At 37.1% G+C, this 23,516-nt stretch overlaps 1 long non-coding RNA gene across 1 annotated transcript in view; it reads right to left on the bottom strand.

The window, feature by feature from the left end:
* LOC138103775 (uncharacterized) overlaps nt 1-23,516 on the bottom strand; it is a 46,385-nt gene that overhangs the window by 5,219 nt on the left and 17,650 nt on the right. Inside the window, exon 2 of the long non-coding RNA XR_011147846.1 lies at nt 2,133-2,297. This is a non-coding gene — a long non-coding RNA (uncharacterized lncRNA). The remainder of the gene's footprint in view (nt 1-2,132; nt 2,298-23,516) is intronic.

The following is a 23,516-nucleotide window of genomic DNA, read 5'->3' as shown; positions in this document are numbered from 1 at the left end:
AGAAGAAGGTTGGTGCTGATGTGAGAAGTAGCAAATCCTTTAATAAACTGAGAGCTCCCTGAGAGAAAACTATTTATGTGAGAAGAAAAAACCCAGGAATACTTGACATAGTTGAGAACAGGGGATGGGGAGGAAGGAGTTAAGTTTTCAAAGCACATATTCTGTGAAGCAATTTTATCCCATATTCTCAGGTGTTCTAAAACACAAATATATCACAAGCCTGAGTGAAAATGCACAGTAAGAGCAGAATTCAGTGCACAGCCTTTTCTACATACACATATAAAACAGATGTAAGTCACTTTTTGCATCACTGCAATTTCCTATAGTGAAACGTAACCTCTGCCAAGATCAGTGCTGACACACGTTTTCATGACCATCAGAAAAGCTTTTGCAAATATATTTTGAGGGCAGCTACTACACTCACATGAGTTTGTATTTCCAGCCATTTAGATCATGTATAGAAAAAACAGGCACACAAACACACCAAACAGACTATATGAACATAGGGGTTCCTGGATTTTTTTTAGTTTTTGTATATATCAGTTACTGAAAATCCTTTGAGAATATTTATGGGACCTAGGCTGGGATCTGATTAGTACCAGCTGTGAAAATCTGCTACGTTTAATTACAATTTTTTTCTATTTTGCTTTTTTCTCAGTCTCATTCTCTTTGTTTCCAGCATCAGATTTTCCTTGGCCAATGTAAATTGTTATGTAAACACATTAAAAGACTCTTGAAAGCTTTAATTCACATGTTTTAATGTGAACCTTTTTTTTATTTTTGATTCCCTTATTTTCTCCATGCCAACTTTCTCTCTGAGCGTTACGTGGTCTGGTTTGAAGACATTGTGTACTGCAGGTCCCCCAGAGCAATGCTCAGGCCCTTGCAGTGCATGGCAGCTCTTCTGCTATAGTCTCCACTTTATTCCTAAGGACTGCAGTGAACACGATAAAATCCCGCTTTGTGAATGTAAAACCTCTGGAGAGCTGACACATAACTCTGCCATCTGGGACAAGCTATCTGCTTACAGGCTAGGAGGCAACAGAGTTCCCTCAGTTCAAAGGGAAGGAGAAAAAATGAAAGCTGACTATCCCTGTGCAGTCAGAAGACAAGTAAAGGATATGTTCTGGAGGGTCCTTGAGGTTTATAATTTTCTGTCTGCAGTGCTTTAGCATATGAAATGTCAAAGGGATCCCTTTTATTTATTTCAGTGTATTTAAAAGCTATATTTCAGCCCATGAAAGATACAAAAGTACCCTTCAAAGAGTAGCCTTCAAAGACAGTACCTTAAGTAGGGTTCAATATTTCTCATAAACATAATGACACTGCACATTTCTATGTACTTTTGAAGGTAAGATATTTGTAACTTTAAACAAAGGTCCACAAAAGGTGTGTTTTCACTCTAATTTTCCTCTTCCACAATAACTCAAATCAAGTATCACTCATTTGAATAAAAATTATTTTCCCAACATTTCCCCTTGTAACATCTTTCTGAGGGATGCACATTAGTTCTGATTACGTGTAATACAGATGGTTTAAGCAGTTTAGCACTCCATGTCAGAGACTTTTAGGAGACAAAAAAATCTCCCTTTATTTTCTTATCATGGTTGGACAACTATTCAGAAAAACATTTGAACATTAAAAACTTGTTAAATTTTAAATATGATCTTTTTAATGTTGAAGCACATTGCAGAATGTTGAAACTGGTAAAAAGTCTGATGGAAGTTTCTAATGGCATCAATGTCAGCTCTCAGTAAGGTGGCCCTCACAAATTAGCAGCATGTAAATGAGAGTTATGGTTATCACAGACAACACTCATTCACATTAGCTTCTATTCTACAGAAAAATATTTATTAGTATAGGCTTTTCTGCCATGCAATCTGCTCTTGTTCAACCAAGAATTGTGGTGAAGAAATCTTTTCTTTGCAAAACAGATTAGATCAATCCCATCCTAGGAAGACAAATTAAAAGGCATCATTTGTTATGTATTTTTCAGGAGACGCAAGGACCAGCATTTGTAACATGAGAAAACAGACACTGAGATGAATAGAAATGCTAAGGAATATGATTGTAAAAGTGACAATGAAGGAATCTGAACACTTTTCATGCAATTCACATCTATATAAACATACCTCCACTGCTGACAGTAGAATCTAGCTCTTTCATGAGCAGCTTCACAAAGGAGGTGACACCTCTCCCATGAAGACAGGCTGAGAAATTTGGGTGGTTCAGCTTGGAGAAAAGCTCCAGAGGCACTACATAGGACCTTCCAGTACCTAAAGAAGGCTGCAAAAAAGCTGGAGACAGACTTTTAGCTTTTGGTACCTAAAGTGGGTTGCAAGAGTGGTGGAGAGGGACATTTGATAAGGGCATGTGGGGACAGGACAAGGGACAATGGTTTAAACTGAAAAAAAATATGTTTAGATGAGATATAAGGAAGAAATTCTTCTTTGTGAGTGGTGGTGAGGCACTGGAACATGTTGTCCAGAGAAGATGCCCCATCCCTGGAAATGTTCAAGCCCAGGTTGGATGGGGCTTTGAGCAACCTGTTTCAGCGGAGGGTGTCCCGGCTCATGGTAGGGAAGTGAGAAGTAGATGATTGCTAAAGCCCCTTCCAGTGCAAGTCATTCAGTGATTCTGTGCAAATGCAGGAAACAGGTATTGGAACTGATGCAGTGGAAAGTAAAAAGATTTTCTCATCTGCACCTAGTTAATCAGTGGCAGAAATAAAAGATTTTGAAGCCTCAGACTGCTGCTGTGTTCAAAAACTAGTCTCTCTGGTACTTTATTCAATATGGCAGAATCTCCTGACCAATTGTGTCATTTGTCTCAATCAAGCACCATTCTGCAAATTTAAATTAAGAGCCCAGATTTAAAATGTCCTTATAAGATGGATCCTGATGCAACAACTTGCTCAGCTGACAAATTAATCCGGTGAGAGTCCTGCTGTGCTACTGCTGCAACGTGACTGCAGGTTAGAGCTTAGCCCCTGGGGGGCTGGATCCCATTCCCTGCTTTGACCTGGGCTGCTTTGTCACTCAGGCACGCTATAAAGCTTTTTTTTATCTTCTGCATGTGAAACGGAGATAAAAGCAGTCTCTTGCTTTGAAAAGGTGTTGTGAAGAGAAGCCTGTTGAATGCTATAAGGCACACACCACCTTAGTGTGTGCACATGCATTCCCACCTGCTCTAGACTATTCTGGCAACTAATTTGTAATAGACTACCCATCCTATTTGCCAAGCTGCTACCTATAATTTCGAAAGAAATTTGCAGAAGTACTCCAACTGACAGAGTTTCAATGACATTAAGTTCATAAAACTATGTTGGCAAACCATCGATAACTTTTTTTTAAAAGTGGGGGAACAAGATGGTGAAGATTTGCTCTGTTTATATGTATGTGTATATATTTTCATACGTATGAGAGAGAGGGGGTTGAAGGAGAAAGAACACTTTTCTCCATATGTGTTCTACAAAGAAAAAACAAAATGAATCAAAACCTTGAGCAAACAACAAATAAAATCTTCAGATGCACAGCAGAAGAAATGAGGAAATTCATTCCAATCCTGTGTTATTCCCTCTGTATCCAGTGACCTTTTCTAGAAAAGAGCATTGTTCTTATGACCTTTATATTATTTTTCTGAATTATGTCTTAGCCTGGAAAAGAAGCAGAATTTCTTATATGAGAATTACCTTTAGAGGTCATGTTTGAAAAGCTCTTCCAATATAATTTATTTATAATGATTTTGGAAGATCTAGAAATCACTGCTTTTTACTCTTATTGAACTTCATAAACTTGCAGAGGAATCTGTGGGTCTAATTCCTTAGCTTAAACTGAATTTTACATTCTTCTACTGAAATGTGTCTTGCTTCCTATCCAAATATGAATTATATATATTTCTCAATTTTTCATTATGGTACACATTCTCCAGGTTTGTGCTTTTAGCTCAACAAGACTGTTTTTATGGCCCATACTCATCTGTGTGTGCAGGTCTATTGCTCAACATAATGAGATCCTGAAAGTTCAAATATGAACAGCAGCTCCTGCAGAAGGGAGACACAGTCATTGGCACCATGACTTGATTTGATGTAGACCTTTGCTGATCAGCTGCATATCTTCTAATTTTGTCATTAAGATAAGTATTTCTCACTAAAATTCACAAAGACTTTCTTAAGAATGAAAAACAGAATCATCTTTTAAATACCAAATAAAAAACCAAAAGAAAACAACACAGGTTGCATTTTAAAATAGGATAAACATGGGTTTTCACACTTAAACAAGGCTTACCTGATACACAATAGAGATGGGAAAAAAAGACTCTAGACAAATGTTTGTGGAAAAGAATCTACAAGTTATGCTACACCACCAATGTAACAGCAATTAAAAAATATTTGATATAATGAAAAACCCCAGTACTCAATGCGGTTCACATGAACTGGAATATAGCTTTTAATGGAAATAACAGACTTTTACACTTTCCTCAGCTATGAGGAAATATATTTGGAAGACTTGAATTCCTATATCAGATTTTGGGCATCGAATCACTGGAGAACATCCTGAGGAGAGAAAGTATACAAGTCTAGAAGATAGAAGCTTGGGGAAGATTTAAAAACAGACTTGCTTAGGTGACTAGATGAAGGAAAAGCAGTATTAAAACTTCTAAGTATATATACAGTAGCTGTGTAAACAAAAGGGAATAGCAATCTGCCCTCAACATTGAGGGAACAGGAAGTATCATCCAATGTGATCCTAGTAATTTCTAGATGAGTCCAGTTTATGCAGATAGATAAGTCACCAGTAACAAAAGAATCTGTGCATCAAGCTGCCTTGCATAACTTTAACTTTCCCCTGAGGCCCTTTTCTTTCTGAAAAGAGCCAGTCTTAGAACCTGGACATTTTAAAGAACTCATTTCAGATTAGGAAAACCAAATACATTATGCAATAAGCATACTGTTACTGTATAGAGATAGCCCACAGGTCTTATTTCAATTCCAAAAAATTATTTTTTCTTCCCAAAATGCAATCTTCCCCAAACAATATTTGAGTTCAAAAGAAAAAAAAAGAAAAAAGAAAAAAATAAGGGGACTATTTTCTCATTTGACAGAATTTGAAGCTGCTGTAGTCACTGTTCGGCATTTTTTTAAGAGCAGCAGTCATTTGCATAATAATTACAAGGTTTAACAGTAGCATTAATGGCCAAAAGACATACATTCCAGTTAAACTAATGACAGAATTACATTACACATTTTAATGCAATTTAAAAATGAAAGCTCTTCAATTCTAAAATGTCATACAGATCCCCAAAGCTCAGCAATATTGCTGTTTTAAGAAGGTAAAACCTCTTCCCCAGTCCACCGTGAAAGCTCTGCTCTTTAGTGACTTTCAAAACCCTATTCATAAATACTGATTAGGTACTATTTCACCATAGGGTGCAGCATTATTAGCAGAGCTCCCTACCCAGGGCGAAAATGGAAATGTTAGTATAGTAAATCAGGCCAAATGTCCTGGTAATTCTATACATGAAAGATCATCTTTAATAAACAGATGTTAACTTGGGACTCAACTCATTTTATTTTTAGTATGCAAGTGTCAAATGCTGCAGACTGATTTAAGGTGGAAAAGCTATGGGCAAGGAGTGCATAATATGATTGCATTTAAAGGGAAAAAAGCTTGGAGGCACAGACCATTTGGAGTGCAGCTGGCTGACAAAACTGCAAAGGCACTGGATCCAAGAGACAATTTATTCTGCTAAATAACGGGTCACATATGTTACCTGCCACCTTCCAGAAATTGCCACAAATTAACTACTTTTACAGCTTGTTACGAAAGGCTTCTGTACACCTGCAGAGTTCTTAGGCTGCTCTTTGGACTGGTGACTCATAATACCTGCTTGAGCATAAAATGCATTAAATGCATGAGGACTTTTGTTTCAACTGTAGAATCATTACAGAAGCAGTGTAGTAATTAGGGACGTAATTAGCCACCGGCCATATTTTATTCTTTGTACAATCATTAAATGCACAATTAACTGCTCTCTCCATTTTGTTCTTAAATGCAGTATTTCATAAAAAAAACCAAAACCCCTGGAAACAACACAAACCCACATATTACCCACAATATTTGGGAGCAATTACACTAACAGAGCAATTTCTCTGCCTCCATGATAGCTCTGCCTCAGGCAAATACTTCAGATTCCCTCTGTTCCTTGAAGTATGAAGGATTCTTGAATGTTTGGCCATGCTGGAGCCTATAGTGTCCTTAGATGTCACTAGAGGGAGGATAACATCACTTTGCAGCAGGTGGCTTTCTACCCAGAGATGTGCAGGTAACAATTAATTACCACACCCCTCTCCTTTTTGATGAGTTTCTTTTAAACAATGGCACTTCCACCACTGGTAAACAGGAGTTCCAACATTGTTTCCAACAATATCAATGAAACACAACATGAGGCTGGAAAATTGAGTATTATTTCAGTTGCAGATTCATACCACATGGCATCATTTACCCTCCACAGTCCCAGGAAGACACCTTATATTGGCAGTAGGAAGATAATGTAAGTCTTCCGTGTGGCTGCATGCACTTTTCCATTCTTGGACTTCATAAAGTTACCTTATTTGTAAGCATTATGCATCATGGATTGGAAAAACAAGCTCATTTTAATTGATCTAAAAAATCTCTCCTTTAGCCAAACCCATCTCTGATTTAAGGGGAGAAGTCAGTCTGCCTGTATTTCATCATGCTCAAGTTCCCAGGCTCTACTTTAGGTTTTACACAATTTCTTGGCAGAAATCAACACTTTGATACATTAGAGGGTGCACTAAAGGAAAAAACCCTCCCTTTTCTAGTGAAAATTAAAACCTATGTGTGACCCCAAAGGAGAATCTTTGGACCATGGAGTACTGCAAATCCTTGCTTCACACATGAAGCCACTTCAGTAATAATAAAAGTTCTAACAGAGCTATGGATGTCCCTGAAGTTACGCAAGAGAAGGTTGGTGCCAGACCTGTGACCAACATGCCCAGCACTGAAAACAGCACAAAGGAAAACCATGCCAAAGATTTGTTCTTAGCTTGGCAAAGAGATTGCTTTTGCAATCTATGGTGTTATCAACACTAGCAAGTGTCTCATTACAACTCTCCAGAGAAATGGAGCAGGAAAGCAGCCTTCAAGACAATCAAGAAATCAAACTGGTGAGGCAAAAGCTCACTAAACATTACCAACTATGACATATGATTCAATTTCTTCCAGGAGTTTCATAGCACTGTGTTGTTGAGAAAATCAAATACATTGCATTTAACTGCTCAGGGACTTTTAGGATTTCCAGTGCAGAATGCAGGAATTTCTACTGAGTGGTAAACAGAGAAGATTTTTCTATGGAAAGATCTTTTTCTCCTGTGTATTCTCTACATTCCTGACATCATGAGTCTCAGTTTATCAGAATAAACTTTGTTCCCTTTCTGAATGACACGAAAGCTAAAAGGACTTTTTAGCTCTAAATATGAGCTTTTTTGTGTGTCCCATGTAAAATTCCATGGTATCAGAACCAGTCGTATAGCTCTTTGACCGGAGGAAGACCACTGCAATTGCTCAAATTATCTCAGTTCAATTATGTTATTTTTATTTATGGTTCAAAATAAGCTGTGATGATGCAGAAAGAAAAAAATCCTTCCTCTTGCTTACAGATCTTCTCTCCAGTGTTCCTATCACAGTCTGTAACTCCAATGCTTTATACCAGCTCAATTTTCAAGGAGAATTGTCTCCTCTCCTGCCATGTATAATATGCATACCATATAAATCATATAAATCAGGAAAGAAGATGGGAGAGGATGGGAAAAATAGTTACTATCAGGAGAGAACTGAAATGCTTTGACTGAGCTTACCAGTGTGTTGCTTAAAATATGTGGATTAGCACATCTTGCTGGTTTTGCAGCAACTTGGGAAATCTCATCTTAAAGATGAGCTTATTGAAACCATATTGCAGTGTTACAAAATAGACAAATAGCAGTGTAAAACAATACCCAGAGCACGAAAGCTACCCTATATAACTAGAATATGCTGGCTGGCCCTTTACAAATTTGTAATGATATTTAATTCCTTTCTTTCTCCCTATGGAGGACCACAGATTAATTAGTGATTTAGGCACCACCCACAGCTGCATCTTTATTTCTCCTGATTTCTAGCATCAACACTAGATAAGTGAGGTGGAAATTGCTTTGAAGACTGCAGTCATGTTCCATGATGGTGTGTATAACAAATGCACAATCATATGTATAAAAGGGAGTCACAGTTTACCACAAAAATAGTCTCTTGACAGAACTTAATCATGACAATGTAGCAGTCTAAGTAGGCTATGAAAGTTAGTCAAGCCTCTTAGAATAAAGACTTTAGTACATTTAGAAAACAAAAATAAATCCTTATTTTTCATAATACTGAAATACAGCTTTAGCTGTAAATTTTAGCACAAGTTTATTTTGCTTACTGTTATTTGCATTGTAACATAATGATCTTCTACAGATTTTTTTTTAATATAATTTCTTCCCAGGCTTCATAATAAAGGATTAATTCTTGGATTCTGGATACCACTTCATATTTCACTGGGCAGAGAGCAACAACTGTGGCATTGCTTTTACTGGCATTTGGGTAAATTAACTATATAATGAGTCCTTGGTTGTCCTTAACCAAAACTTTGCTGGATAGGTTCATTTACAATGCTCAAACAGAATGACCTTCCAATCTGGCTTAGTGGCCCCTAGATTGCTATAAATGTGACCTGACATTTCCTTATGGGTGAAAAAATTAGATTATAGCAAAGAATACAATAACATAATTCTATTTCAGGGCCTAAGTGAAAGTGATGGTCAAACAGATTAAGATGTAAAATTCCTTTGTAAAATTAAATTATTTATAATATGATGCATACTCCTTGTTTTATCTGTCATATAATACAATTATTTCATACAGTGTAGCAGCTGTATTCATTGGTGCTGCTGACAAAACAAAAATAGTGTCATTGCCAAAAGGGGGTCAAGAACTTTGGAGGGCAGTTATTATGACTTCAAAAGTTTCATCTTTAAAATAAAAACACTTGCAAATTTTGTGGGTTTTTATAATGGTATTTGGCCACTAAGTAGTTTTTTCACCTATAATGCTAGTCAAAATCACCCAATTTTTACAAGTCTTTTAACAGTATTGATATCTTAAATTACTACATATTATCATGCTCTCCTCAGATTGTCAGCTGTCTCTAATACCTTACAATATTTTGTAAGGTCCCAAAGAGACTAGGTGCAATTGTTTAAAAGCCTAAATGTTTCATAAGTAACTCTCATTCAGTAGTTAAAATATCTAAATATCATCAATTAAGTTAGTGAATCTGTAGGATCAAAATCAGAAGCAGTTGCAGATACACTTTTAAAATTCTTTTTTAGTGTAACTCTTAGGATCCTTATCATAGTAGAACTTTTAGGTAATTTCTTCAACTACTCAATTCTCCTGGAAAGTTCTACTGATCAGACCATATACTTGAAATATATGCTGAGCTTATAGTAATTAATTCACCACAATTAATGATATTTATAATGGACACCTTCAATTTCAACCTTCAGTTATATAGGGCTATTTTAGTGTTCATGTTTCTCTTTGTGATGTTTGAGCTGCTGCAAAGCTTCTTTACAAGAAAATAGAAGCAAAAAGAAAAAAAAGGTAATCAAGGGTAAATTGTATGGATTTCCAGAAACTCATATTTCATTCTGCCAATTCAATATGAAAACAGAGAAAAGTCTGACGACTGTATTCTGCTTAATGGCTCTGCTGTGTAGGTCTCTTAGTGAAGTAATGCACACACACAAACAACAACAAAGAACAAGACACATAAATCCTATAAATGTTGGGAAATAAGGCACTAAAACAGGCTATCTTTTATCAGCCCAGCAGTGCTTAGTAATAAAGGCACTATTCACAAAGCATTTCTGCAATTCCAAAAATAAACTCATCTGAGAAAATGAAGTTTCTCTCTTCTACATCCTGGAATATTTTGAGCTTAAAATTATTTCTTTCACGGAGCACCTCCATGTTGTAATTCTGGCCCAGATATTGCCTTTCTTTATACTGTTTTAATTCAATGGGCAACTAGCTTACAGTATCAAACTCTAAAAAAAAGAATTCTGACCAATGTTTGTTTAATCTCAGTTAGGCACATAAAACTCTGTGTTCTAATCTAAATGTTATGTCTGTATTTTATCAACACTTCTGCCAAGACCTTGTAGTAACTCTGTAAATATTATCTATCTTTGTGCAATGATTTTTCAAAAGAAATTTTTTCTAGTGTTAGCACAAGTTTCACGTCCTTCTAACCTACTGCCAAATTATATTTTTCTGTCAGTCTTTGGATCTGCCAAACATATAATTTTCTTAAGATTGTACTTAATAAATTGTCCAGGATGGCAGATTCTCTTAGTAGGGGTTCAGCATTTTCAAATTCATTAAAAGATGCTCCTGTCCATATCATGATCAAACAAAACTTCTCTTAATCCCTGCTTCATACTCTTGTGGCATGAAACTGAATCTTCCTGCATGGCACCAAACATTGAGTTGCAAAAGCTCTGCATTGTGTAGGAATTGCTCAGCAAACTTGCCGTAACATACCAGAGATTCCCAAGGCCAGACATGAAGTATACTATTACAACCAAAACACCAAAGGACCATTTGAAGATGGGAAATATTATTTATCACCATGACTCAGAATCTTAGACATTTGAGATTAGGTCCTTAGTCTACCTAGACAAGTTAATACTGTTGTAGGTTAGTAGCTCACCTGCGTACATAAAACATGTTTGTGAGGTCACAGAGCACTAAACATTTTTCTCTTCTTTTATTCTAGTTGTAAAACACTGCCTGTAACATGCCTTCAGTGTCACATAGCTCAGAAAGGTGAAGGCAACACCAAATAATACAGATCCTTCACTTATTGCTCCACAATGCCACCAAAAGAAACCCCTCACACTTAGAAATAGTGCTGAACTGCCTAGAAGCAGAGTGACATTGTTATTTCATGGTCAACAAACTCTGCATCTCAATGAATGTCTTTCACAAAGCTGTCTGTTATCTTGAGTTCAGACTTCAAATTCCTTCTGTTGATATCAGACCTCATTTTCCACGTAGCATTAGCCTGATCTTAACATAGTACAAGTGTGATTTTGGGAAGAGCTTTTGGAATATTATTAAGTACATAAAAATCATTCAGTTGCTTAGATGAAGTTTTCTTAAGTAAATCTGCATCACTTGTCCCTAAAATAACAGCATTTAGGCATCTGTGCAACTAGAAGGTTTCTTAACAACTTCATAATACCCCAAAAGAGGCAATTTTTCTTTTCCAAGGAAAATCAGGTCAAATACATGAAAATAAAAAAAAAAAAACCAAATAAGTACTCCCCTTCCCCCTCCCCCCCCCATCCCCCAGTGCCTCTGGAACTTAAAACTCAAAACTAACAAACAAAGAACCCCCCAAATCCCCTAAACAAACAAAAAACTACCCAGGAACTTCTTCTGTCATAACTCTATTGTATTTCAGTATGTGATTCCCACAGACGAGATTTGGCCAAGAGGAAAAGAAAGGGGAAAATATCTTTTCATTTCAATATTTTCAAATTAGTAGGATAGCTCAGTCAGTTATAACACATCTAAATTACCGTTTTAAGGGGAATCTGAATTCGTTGAAAGCAACTTAATTAAAACTGGTTTTTTTCAATAGAGAATACAAATGTAGGAAGTGCATTCCTGGAGCAAATTATCACATTGCCCTATCTCCATTTCAGCTGCATATTCAAAGACAGCACAAGACCAGACAATTAATAAGGCAATAGAACATCTAAGGAGTGCTGGTAGAATATAGAGTCCCTGGATTAGTGTTGTTTTTTCTTTATTCTCCTTTTCATCCAATTAGCAGGAAACTGTAGAGATTTTACAGTTATATTCATCACCTGCTTCCTACATTGCTATATTTAGGTTCTTTATGACAAGAGATAATCTGATTTGGGAGACTAATTATACTGAAATGAGAAAAAAGTATTCTATCAAAGCAGGTTCATCTTCAGCAGATGTATATGAATACTCAGTTTTCGGAAAGAGATACACAATTGTTTATGAAGATTGTTGCTCCTGTTGGAAAGACAACTGAACCTCTGAATCAAACCATCAAGCACTGCACTTTTAAAAATTAAATCCAGCATTGATTTTAGCTCACTTTGTAAAGAAAAGCCCAGCATCATGAACACAATTTTGCTGTGATTTAATTGTTGTTATGCCATTGCTGCTCTAAGTAACAATAACTTACAGAAGTAACCCAGGGCACTAATCACTGTCACCGCTCATCCAGTACCTGAAAGGGACAAGCGGACTTCAAAGTCCTCAAGGAGCCCAAATGGCACTGTCAGAGTCATGATGCCATAGTTATGCTAAACCAGTGCCAGACAACAGTAGAAAGGCAGTAATCACCCCTGTGGATAAAAAGGTGCATAGAAGCCATCACTGCACAGCATGGGGCAGGCTGTAACAAAACAGTTCATGCTAAGGGAACACAATTGATTTTTCTCAGTCCCCACAAAATCAGAACAAGGAGATTGTGGCATTTCCATAAGTAATATTTTCTCATATGCAGATAGAAGTATCTGCAATGTGACTGTGTTCTCTGATACTGGCTGGAGTTCTGCTGCAAGGATTCAGTTCTTTAGCAGTTTATTTGGGGTGGTGGAACACAGGGTATGTAGATTTTTTGCTCAACCTTCTTAAAACCTTGCTATTGAAACTATTAAGTGGAACTATCCAATCTCTCAAAATACCCAATTTCAAAGATATAATGTACTAAACTTCAAAGGTTTTTATGTATGTCTGTAATCAATCTAAGTAATGGCATTGTACAAAATTTTCCATTCCGAATGAAAGTACCACAAAATTTAAAAAATTAGTTTAGTATTAAAGCTGTGGGCCAGCTCCACATTTAATGTAGGCTGTCATTTGTAAGGGCTAAATAGTCACTAGCACAGTGACAGAATAATAATTAAATTAGATTGCCTTCTTACATTATAACAGAAAAGAAAAACTCAGAGTATCATTTTTCTTCATCTCTTTAGCAAAGGTCAGTTTCAACTAATTTTCATGGGTTTCTTTTTACTTTAGGTCAACAGACTCATGCATTTAAAACAAAGCCAGAGCAGTTAATTAACATATGCTGATTGACTAAAAAGTTACTAAAAACATCCTTGGTGAATAACCAATATAATTCTGCAGAATATGGTGCTTATAAGACTCATATTAAACAAATAAGAATTCTTGCTAGAAATGGGAAATTATAATTTAATAAGAAAAGCAGCTAGCTTAACATTTTTAATTATTTTGATTCAAAGAATTTTGTAAAAGGGAAGCTTTATAATGAGTAGAGTCTGTCCTACAAATGCATCTTGATGATATGTGAAAAGCACATAGTATAGATTACACATGGTAGTTGAACTCTAGTGCCAAGAGATAGAATGAATACAAACAAGTCTTTTTGTAGGTAATAAATATAAATACCCGAATGAAAAAAATTCTATATGCTAATAAGGATGGAAAAAGTCAAAAACAATAGTAAGATTTTGCAGTTGCTACCTTGGACTAGTGCATACAATTTAGAAAATGCTATTGGGAAAAGAAAATTCAAAAGTCCAAGGTATTGTAGTTACTTTATATGAACTAGTGTAATCAGAAATCTACAAAATTCAACATAGGTTTTAGACAACTCCTTTCAAAGCTCTTTCAAAATACTGACTAAAATTACCACTAAACATTTAAAAATGTTAAGAAATGGAATAAATATGTATAAAGTATTAAAAATAGACCAAGTTTTAGTCCACTGGAAAAGAATTTAATTCTAAACTTAACACTGATGGAAACTTCTTTATATCATGTTTTGTGTCAGGAAAAGATTTTGTCTAGTCTCAGCCATTCTTCAGCTCTGATTTGGTGTCAAGGCAAGATGCAAATGCTAAGGATAAAAGAATGTTTTACGTCCTTAGTCTAATACTCCCCTGAGTCTCCTTGCCAACAGGTACCTCTGTATTTATAGTTTTACAAGCTCCTTTTCACTGCACCAGTTCCATGGAAAATCACCGCTGCTGTGACAAACTGCCTGCCATTGTGAGTGGATGCATGGTACTGATCTGCTGGCAGGGGGTTAAAACACAACAGATTCAAAGTCTCTCTTCAGAAATTAACACCAAGTCGCTGAATCGTTGCTCACAGGTAGCACAAGTACCTTGTTGTGGTTTAACTCAGTTTCCTGACAGGAAGAGCTGAGCTAAAACTTTATTGCAAAACAGTGAAAGAATACCCTGTAAGTATTCTGTTAAATTCCTTATGACATGCTAAATACTTAGTGGTCCCTTCTTCTGACATATGTAACATTCTTAGCAAAAGCAAACTATCTCTACATGACTGAAACTATATATGACTGGCAATGGAAAGCATTGCAAGGAGGGAAAGAAGGGTTTCAAGTCAAGCTGAAATACTTTTGTAATAGATTTGTAGAAGTAAATTTACAGTGAGTCCAAAAAAGTCTGAGTTAACAGGTACAGTAAAGACATTCAAAAAAAATCCCTGCCTTATCCTCCCCTCATTTGGTTTTTAATCTGGTATGTGGCAACAGTAAGAGGAAAAGAATTTCCTTCTTTTAAATTGAGCAACATACATAATAAGGAGAAGTAATGTTAAGGGAAGAAAATAGTGTATTTTACCTGACACTCTGGCTGAATGTGAGGAAAACAAGCTGCTTGTAGACAAAATCTTTCCCCAACCTGGGTACTATTAAAACCAGGAAACAGAGACTGCAGTTACATAGGTGCTTATGTGAATTTGGCCTGAAGAACTGCACGCCCACCTCCACTTGAAGCCTGCATTTCCTTCCACCTGTGAAGCCCAGGGCCTCCCCAGCTCTGATACACCTCTCATCTCCAGCAGCCTTTTGCTCCTGCTCACTGCCCTGTTTTTCTGTTTGACAGCTATCTCTGGCTGTACTGCAAGCCAGAAAACAGCAGCAGCATTTAAGTCATTTTTAATCCCGGTATATTGGATCATTAATACAAGTCTCTGTAGACACACTGTTCAGAACAAGTGCTTCAGCAACATATTTACAAGATGCTTACATTTTTTTTCAGCTAAAACTGTTTCCTCTGCTCTCTTTCCTGCCTCCAAGGAACTATCACTCAGACAAGAGTTCATCTTTTGCATACAAATTATTAACAAGATGTAGTGGCATTAGGCCGACCATTTGCTAAGTAATTAAATAACCTCCCTCAAAAAACATGGGGAAAAATAAAGTGAGAGTTTCCAGATGGTTCAAATTTTTACTTTAGTCATTAAAATTAAAAGGCAAATTAGGAATATGTGTGCATGTGAAGTTAGTATATTAATTTAAATTACTAGTCAGATGTAATTTAGCCAGGATACACTGAAAATCTCATCTTGTATTTCTTTTTCAACCAAAATGAGTGTCACTAGCACTAAAATCTCTTTCTCAAAAGAGATGTTCTGTATAAGCCTCCCCTAGCAAAGACAATCAGTCTGACTGAACAACACAAAGTTGGGAGCAAATTTTTTTTCTGAAATCCAAGCCACTTTTACAGCTTTCAAATCAGGCACTTTGGAAGTCTCAGATGTCAAAATCATTAACCACCTTGGAAATCTAGATAAAGGAAAGAAATAATTAAGGATGACTTTAATATTGTTTGCTGTGGTTGTCTTTACTGCTGACTTTGCTGTGAAACTGAGATATAAGTATGTTGCCTTTACAAAAAGACTGAAACAGGCTCCAGCAGGGTGTATTTTCCCATGTGCTTAGCTGTATTCTTACCCTAATGGATGATCCTCAAACATTAAGAAATTGCATTAAGTCTCTGTGTGATTGGTGAACTTATTTTCAGGGGGATTTAGCTTCCGTATAGGTTCTTAAATAAACAGGCCAGACTTTCAAAAGCATTCAAGCATTTTCCTTCTTTGCATCTCCATAGGCACTGCTGTGCTGGAAATGCCACGATACTACAGCTGAGACTGACTCCTGCTGTGCAGCAACAGGAGCGCCTTGGAAGCACATCCAGGGCAATCTCATTGGTTACCCTGTAAATGAGCTCCTGGCATGTCCTGTTTATCAGGGTACAGATGAAAGTGTGCATAGAGCAGCTTATTCTCATGCAGCTGCATGGAAATATCCTGTGCACTGTGTCCAGGAGCTGTCCTGTGGCCACTGCAAAGCAAATTCATGGGTATGAAGGTTTCCCAGAAAAGAGGAATCGTGTGTGCTACACAGGTGAGCAGATAATGCAGGCAGGATGTGCTGAGGCCTGAGTCTGAGATCCTTAAAGGCAAAATGACCGAGAAGATTCCCGGGTGTCTTGAGAGCACCGAGCTTCCTTCAGTCCCTGAAGGGGCAAATGTAAATATGGACAACTCTTGTGTGATACCGAGGGACTCGCCTTTTCCCTGCTGAGCAAAGTCAGTTCCCTGATCTCCACAAAATATTCTGTATCTTTTGTTTTCTAGTCTCTAAACCTGTCATCACTGTAGCCCCTGACACTTGGCATCAGCATGTTCAGCAATAGTCATGGAAAGCTTATTACTGCTTTGTTTGTTTATTAGTGTTTAAAACTGCATGGTAAAGGAAACACATTTCCAAAGTCCCCTGTTCCACTTTTTCATCTGCAAGTACTGCAGGAAGAGTATTTATTGTGCAATTTCTCTCAAAAAGGCACAACCTGCTTTAGTGACAGGGACCTTTTAATGGATTTTCTGTGCTCCCAGACCTGAAAACCTAACTACCCTGTCAGTATTCATACTAGGGGTTACTTTTAAAAGTCTTTGTGCAGATTTAAATGTCCCTTGGATTTAATTTAAGTCAATAACACCAAAATGTCTAGTGCACTCTTTTTCACAAGTACTGCATGTTCATGTTATGTATTGAGAAGCAGCATATCCAGTAGATATGATTACTGAACCAGAACCTAGAAATCTAGGCATTATCTTAGCTCTGCCACAATTTACTATGTGATTTTTGAACTATCCCTTCATCTTCCCAAACTTCTGTTTCCTTCCCTTTTTTTTGTTGTACTTATTTAGAATACAGTTTCTCACATGGCAAAACCCTCTCTTGTGCCCTTAGCAGAAGGATTTATGACCTGAAGTGCAACATCTAAATACAGATTGTTTAAACAGTGCTAATGCTGATGTAAACAAGAAACATTAGCATAAATATTTCCTTTTTACCGAAAGCAAGTGTAGCATTTCTTGCTTATTCCAGTAATGTTAATTATTGCTGAATGTAATCAAGAGCACAAGAAGAATATGCTTTTCATTTGCATGTCATGCAAAGCAGTTCTTTGGTTTGAAGCCATCTGTTTTTATATTCCAGATGTGATTTCCCAGTGTAGATCACAGATAACTCTCCTTCATCCCACGAACAAAAAAACAGATTATAAATCTGGGAAAACAAGAGTAGCCTTTTGTTATTGTAGGTATTAGTGTTTTAGTTTGGATTTGGGATACTTTTTACTCATTGCTTATACTGCAAACTGTTCTAGAACATCCTTCCTTGGGCAATTTACTCATAACATATGCTTGTTAATGGAAACTTGACTTTTATTAAAAAAATATAAATGTTCCAAGACAAAAATAAAAACATGTTCTTTCACCCTGCAGGCAAAAAGTATTCTATTCTTGACTTCAAAAACAGTGATGGCATCTGGAAAATCCCTTTGAGAAAAATGCACTAGTCTAACTTCAAAAAGGAGGAGCTGAGGTGTAATATAGACCCACAACACCTGTCCTCTCTGCTCACAGCAGCTGAGGCACCAACCCCAACTGGAAGATAAATCAACTTGCACTGACCTGTCCTTTGGACAGCTCAGCTGTACCTGCAATACTACACAGGCACTGCAGTGTAGATATAACCTTGTTTATAACACTTTCATATCGCCACTGACCACTGCACTTATGTTGTAAATATAATTTTGTGCAAATTGAATAAATTATTCAGATTTTGTCTGTTATAGAAAACTGACCTGCTTTACTGACATTGGTGGAAAGGGATTATTGTCTTAGTGTGGACACTTCATACCACTATAAAGGTGCCTGTACAGGAAAGATAATAAACTACACAAATATAAATCAGTTTTAAGTGTCTGTAAGTGCCCTTATTTCCCAAGATGGGGGAACTTTATTGTTTTCAAATAAGAATTTCCTATTGGCTCAAAACTGTAATAAAAGACCAGATTCACTGATTCTAACTAACTGGGAAAAAAACTCCAAACCCTGCAAAACATTAAAAAATTCCCCAAAACCACAAAACATAAAAGAAAAAACACAACCCTACATTCTTCCCTAATCTTTTAAAAGAGGAATTACTGTGAGGATTTGAATTGGTTCTATTCAATATACTTTTTTATAAGAATGAACATAAACTGCTCTAAAATTTTTCCATATATAAAGGTGTACCTCCTGGGATAAGACATCCATTTTCCTTTTACTCTATTAGCTATTACCACTTTTCCCAGCTTTCTTAGAAGAATAAGATAAAAAAGACAGTATAAGTCTCTTTCAATCTTCTCAAGTATTTCTCCACAAAACATCACAAAGGAGGATATTGTATGCAAGTTTATAGGTTCTCTCTGTATTTTCAGCTAATGAGTAGGCCCAGTTTTGAATAATTTCAAGCAAGAATGCTTAAATTCAAGAACATATAATCCTAAACACCAAACACTTGTTTTACACTCTTTGACCCCAGTGTCCAGACAAGTGTATTGCAAGCTCACACACAGAGGCATTTGAGTAAATCAAATATCAGTTGAATCAGATTAAATCTAGCAAGTGGATGTGACAAGTGAACAGAGATACTGATCCTGATCCTGCTTACTACTGTAGTTTAGCCCTTCTTCAGCAACCCACCCAGGCTCTGCTCTGTCCCATGCCCTTCATGACTGTCATGACCAAGGACTGCTGCAGAGCGTTGGGTTTCAATGCAGCCTGATCAGCACATGGTGAAACTTTCCTTGCCAGCTACACAAAGGCTACACAAAAGCCTAAAAAAGCTGCGGGAACCAACACAGTCTTTAGCAATCCTCAGGTTCACACTGCTTTTATTTCCCTGAGACCCTGGCCCTCGCCGTCTCAGATCAATAGCTGTGAGCTGGCAGTGGCCCCTGCGCACCTGCTCCGCAGTGGGGCTGGCCTGTGTTGCTCAGCCTCTGCCCCACACCCCTGCACCACGCTTCATAAGCTGTGATGGATAAACTGCCCTGCTCATGAGAATGCCAAGTGGTGCTGACCCCTGCACGCCTTCATCCCTGGTGCAGCTGCTGCACACTTGAGGGGTTTGTGAACAGCGTTATGGAACACAGCCCCTGGCTTGCACCAGCTCTTCTCCCTTGCTTTTTTGTTCATATTGGCCTCGCCTAAAGCTTTGCTAAAGTGCTAACGTTTGTGTAATATGCTGCTTCTCCTGCTGATTTGTGAGGAAAATGCAGGTTGCCACACTCCATCTCAAGCAAGGCAGTGACTGAGTCATTGGTCCCAAACCACTAATGCTGGTATCTATCCTTGACAAAGGCATTTGTGTCATTAGCCTCACACAAGGTTACAAAATGTAAAAATATCTACAGCCTTGTGACTTAGATGTTCTGCCATTTAAAAACAAAGATCAGAAATATCAAAACCTTGAGCTTACAGAAAAACAGAGCATACTGTTACACCTTTATTCGGGATGATATTGATGTTGCTGGAATGCCTCAAGCTCCTACCAATCTACAGATTTATAAAGCAAATCAGATTAGAAAGCCCTGTGTATGCAGAGCTGTTCATTTAACACTGCAGCAGAAAAAAAAAAGTCAGATCCTTAGGCAGGTAAAAACTGTATTATTTTCTTCAGCTTTCAGAAAAAAAAAAAATCACATACTTCTGAAGATTTTATCTTCCTTTCTCTCCTAAACTCCTGTGTTTCAATTTATGCTATTAAACAATGCAATCTTAGAGGTACATATTTTATTATTTTATTATTATGCATTTATTATTTTATTCTTTTCTAACACCTTCAGTTTTAGAATGTGAAGAATATCCACCTGACAGAGAATATAGATATGAAGTCTGTATCTCTACCTAATCCGTGCTTGTAGAGGTAAATTACATCTCTCAACACATGATAGAAGTGTCATGTTGTTTCATTCCCAGAAAAATTTCCTTCGGTTTCTCCAGAAGCAGTTTTGCCAGAGGAGAGACTGGAGTAAAAGTGGAGAAAAATGTCTGCTCCATATAAATTAGTTGTAGATCTGTCAGTGTCACCAGAATGGTGTCTCAGGCAGTGATTCCAGATCTTTTGATTCCCTTGAAATCCTGCAACATTTAATGCTTTCATTAGAAACTTTCTAAAGAAAGTACATGATCTAATTCCCAGATAATATAGAAAAGAACACAAAGCATAAACCCTTCATCAAAATCTAATATGTGGATGAAAATAAATCCTTTCCTTTTTAGTCTTATTTCTGAAGGTTCTGAACACCAGTGATGACACACAAGTATTGCATCATGCAGATGAAGTCAGGAGTGGGACTTCCAGGTTTCTTGCATGCAGATAATGAAGACTGGTCACTTTTCCTGTATTCTTTGCCCATTTTGGGCTCACTGAGCAGCAGGAGCATCTCCTCACCACCGAGATGTAGCCCTATTCCCTCAGTCTCAGATAAATTGCAGCTGGACATCGCTCTGAGATTTGCAGCCAATGTGCACAAGGGCAGATGGACAAGGGCAGGGGGAGAGGGGAGACAACACATCCGTGTGTGCCTGAGGCAAGACCCTTGTGCAGCCCTGCTGTGGGCAGGCAGAGTCCCAGCAGGGATGCCACTGGCTGGGTGCAGCCCTGGGGAGTAGGCCCTGTGGTTTCAGCAGGATTAGGATTGTGCCTCAATGAATAAATAAACTCATGAAGGTTAAAACCAAGAACATTTCCAGACCTCTCATTTTTCCCTCACAAGTTTCAATGGAACCTAAACAATAAAGCTGTTAAGAAGGTGAGGTGGAAAATAGGAAACTTATGATACATGTCTTCAACACATTAAGCTTTCTTTTTTGGAAAATGTTTACTACAGTGTATTACAGCTAGATTAAATATGGTGAATGGATTTCTCCTAAGGGGACAAAATAAATTGAACCAGGAGGAAACCAAACCTAATTTTATTGTATTTTGTATAATCAAGCAGAGGGAATTCCTTATTCTGACTCAATACTTTACCTTTGGTAAAATTTACTCTTCATCAATTAGAATATTTTTTTTTCAATTTAAACCAGAGAGGCATATGAGGAAAGTAATAAATATATTTTTGAAATATTTCTGCACTTTATATGTGAAGAATATATAGCAAGTTAACAAGAAATCTGATATTCCTGCTGGCAGATTATATACATTATAATATACATTATCATATACATTATATACATTAAATACATTCTGCATATCCTTGTTTAAATTATAGGGGGAAAATATATTATGTAATTAACAAGATTACATTTTAGCTTTAAAAAATCCATTAGTTTATAAAATATTACTTCCCTTACATTGGGCAGATATAAAATACTAGAGTCATAATAGTCTACCTAGATTGCAGAAACTGACAGATAAACACCCAGAAAAAGAGAACATGGTAAAGACCAAAACCTATATTCATCATCACCTAGGAAAATTAGGTGATATGACAAGAAGGTTAACTCTTAAAAGAAATGGATGTTTAAAAAATATAACCATGTGCCATTCACAGATTAAAAGGCACACATCAGGTATAGTACCCAAAAGTCTTTGGTGTTTTTGACTAATGTGTTTGGGTGGGGAGGGGGGGTCAGTGGATGAGCATGAGAGGATTTGCATATTGGTCTGAAGTGTCCAGAACCAGGCTCACCCTGACCCCGTCACCCTGAAATGCTTCCATGGCCAGCACTACAATTCCATGGTTTGAGTCTCCATGACAGAATGTTGGTCCTGTCTTGGCACATATTTCCAAGATGCTCTGTTGAAGCTATTCAGTAAAGGACAGGTTACTTTTGGTGATATTTTAAGTGTCTAAAACCATTAAAACCAGTATTAGAATTAATTAAATATAGTAACAGTCAAGTATTTCTGTGTTAGCATGTTGACAGATAACACCATTCCACAAGTGTTTACCTTCTGTATACTTAATTCTCCAAGAATAAACAAGTCTCCATTCAAACAAAACCAAGCTAACAAATTGTAAGATTAAAAGAATATAAGGCCTTTTATTAAAATATCTCATTCATTAATTGTGGAGATTGAATCTCAGACCCAGACCACCAGGGAATCTGAATCGTTTATTCAAAGGAATGAGCTGGTTTTATACACTTTTCTAAGGCACAGTATTTCCTTACATGGCGTGATTTATCCCATGTTGCCACATCAGCAACACACTTCCTAGGGGTCTGACATGTGACACCTCCTCCCCCCAGGGCCCAGTGGAGACAAGCCTCTGTGTGCCACCGTGTGTGTTCCTTTGTGCTGCCATGTGCTTCTGCAGGCAGGTTTTACAGCTCACAACCCAATTTTCTCTTATAATTCCCCATAGTCAATGATTTTGCCAGTGTTGGATCAGTTTACAAGCAGTTAAAGAAATTATGTCCACTGAGGTCAAGAGAAGCAGTATTCTGGACCTATCCTGAGTGTCTGTAATTTATTCAAAGCACACAGAAGTGCTAACAGAAAAAAAAATTGTTTATTCCTCTATATATTGACAATGGACTGCCCACATATAGGTACAGAATATATGAATGGACAAAGAAGATTTTTGCATGGCTGTAGATTATTAGTATTAGAGGAGCTTGACAGTTGACTGTAATGAGAAAGCAGATTTAACTACTCCACCATTACTTCCTGTATAAAGAAAGGTAAACAACTGTAGGTCCCCTCTCTGCTGAGATGAGTGGAGCATATTCAATAAAAAAGCAACAAATGGAATGGTTCAATGAATGCATAACACTGAATTAGGAGCCTGGGAAGCCAAATATATAATCCAGATCTACTAATGTGTATTAATTGACAAATGATGTGCTCTGAGTCTCTGTGTAATGCAGCTACACATGTTCTGCCATAAATGAAATGTTAATTTAATTTCAAAGCTCTTGCAGGAAATTTATACTGCCCACTCATTTTGGCATACTTTTTAGGGGAAATATCATAACTGAGAATCCTGCTCTTGTTGCGACACACTATTTTGCTTGCAGCATGTCCATCTAAAATATCTATACCAGCCAGTTTTGTATTCAGCAAAGGAAAACCATGACACCTAAGTGCCAGCAAGCCTATAAAATATATATATGTTTTATCTACATAAGGATAGCTTCTTACCGCTGTGAACTTTGGGCTAGAGGTATTAGTTCTCCGTCTCAACTTATGTTTCATGAATGCTAAAAGTCTGACCAGCAAAGCATCTTCATGGTCTGTCAGAT

Source organism: Aphelocoma coerulescens (assembly GCF_041296385.1).
Source record: "Aphelocoma coerulescens isolate FSJ_1873_10779 chromosome Z unlocalized genomic scaffold, UR_Acoe_1.0 ChrZ, whole genome shotgun sequence".
Taxonomy (NCBI): Eukaryota; Metazoa; Chordata; class Aves; order Passeriformes; family Corvidae; genus Aphelocoma; species Aphelocoma coerulescens.
This window is presented reverse-complemented; position numbering and strand designations above follow the sequence as displayed.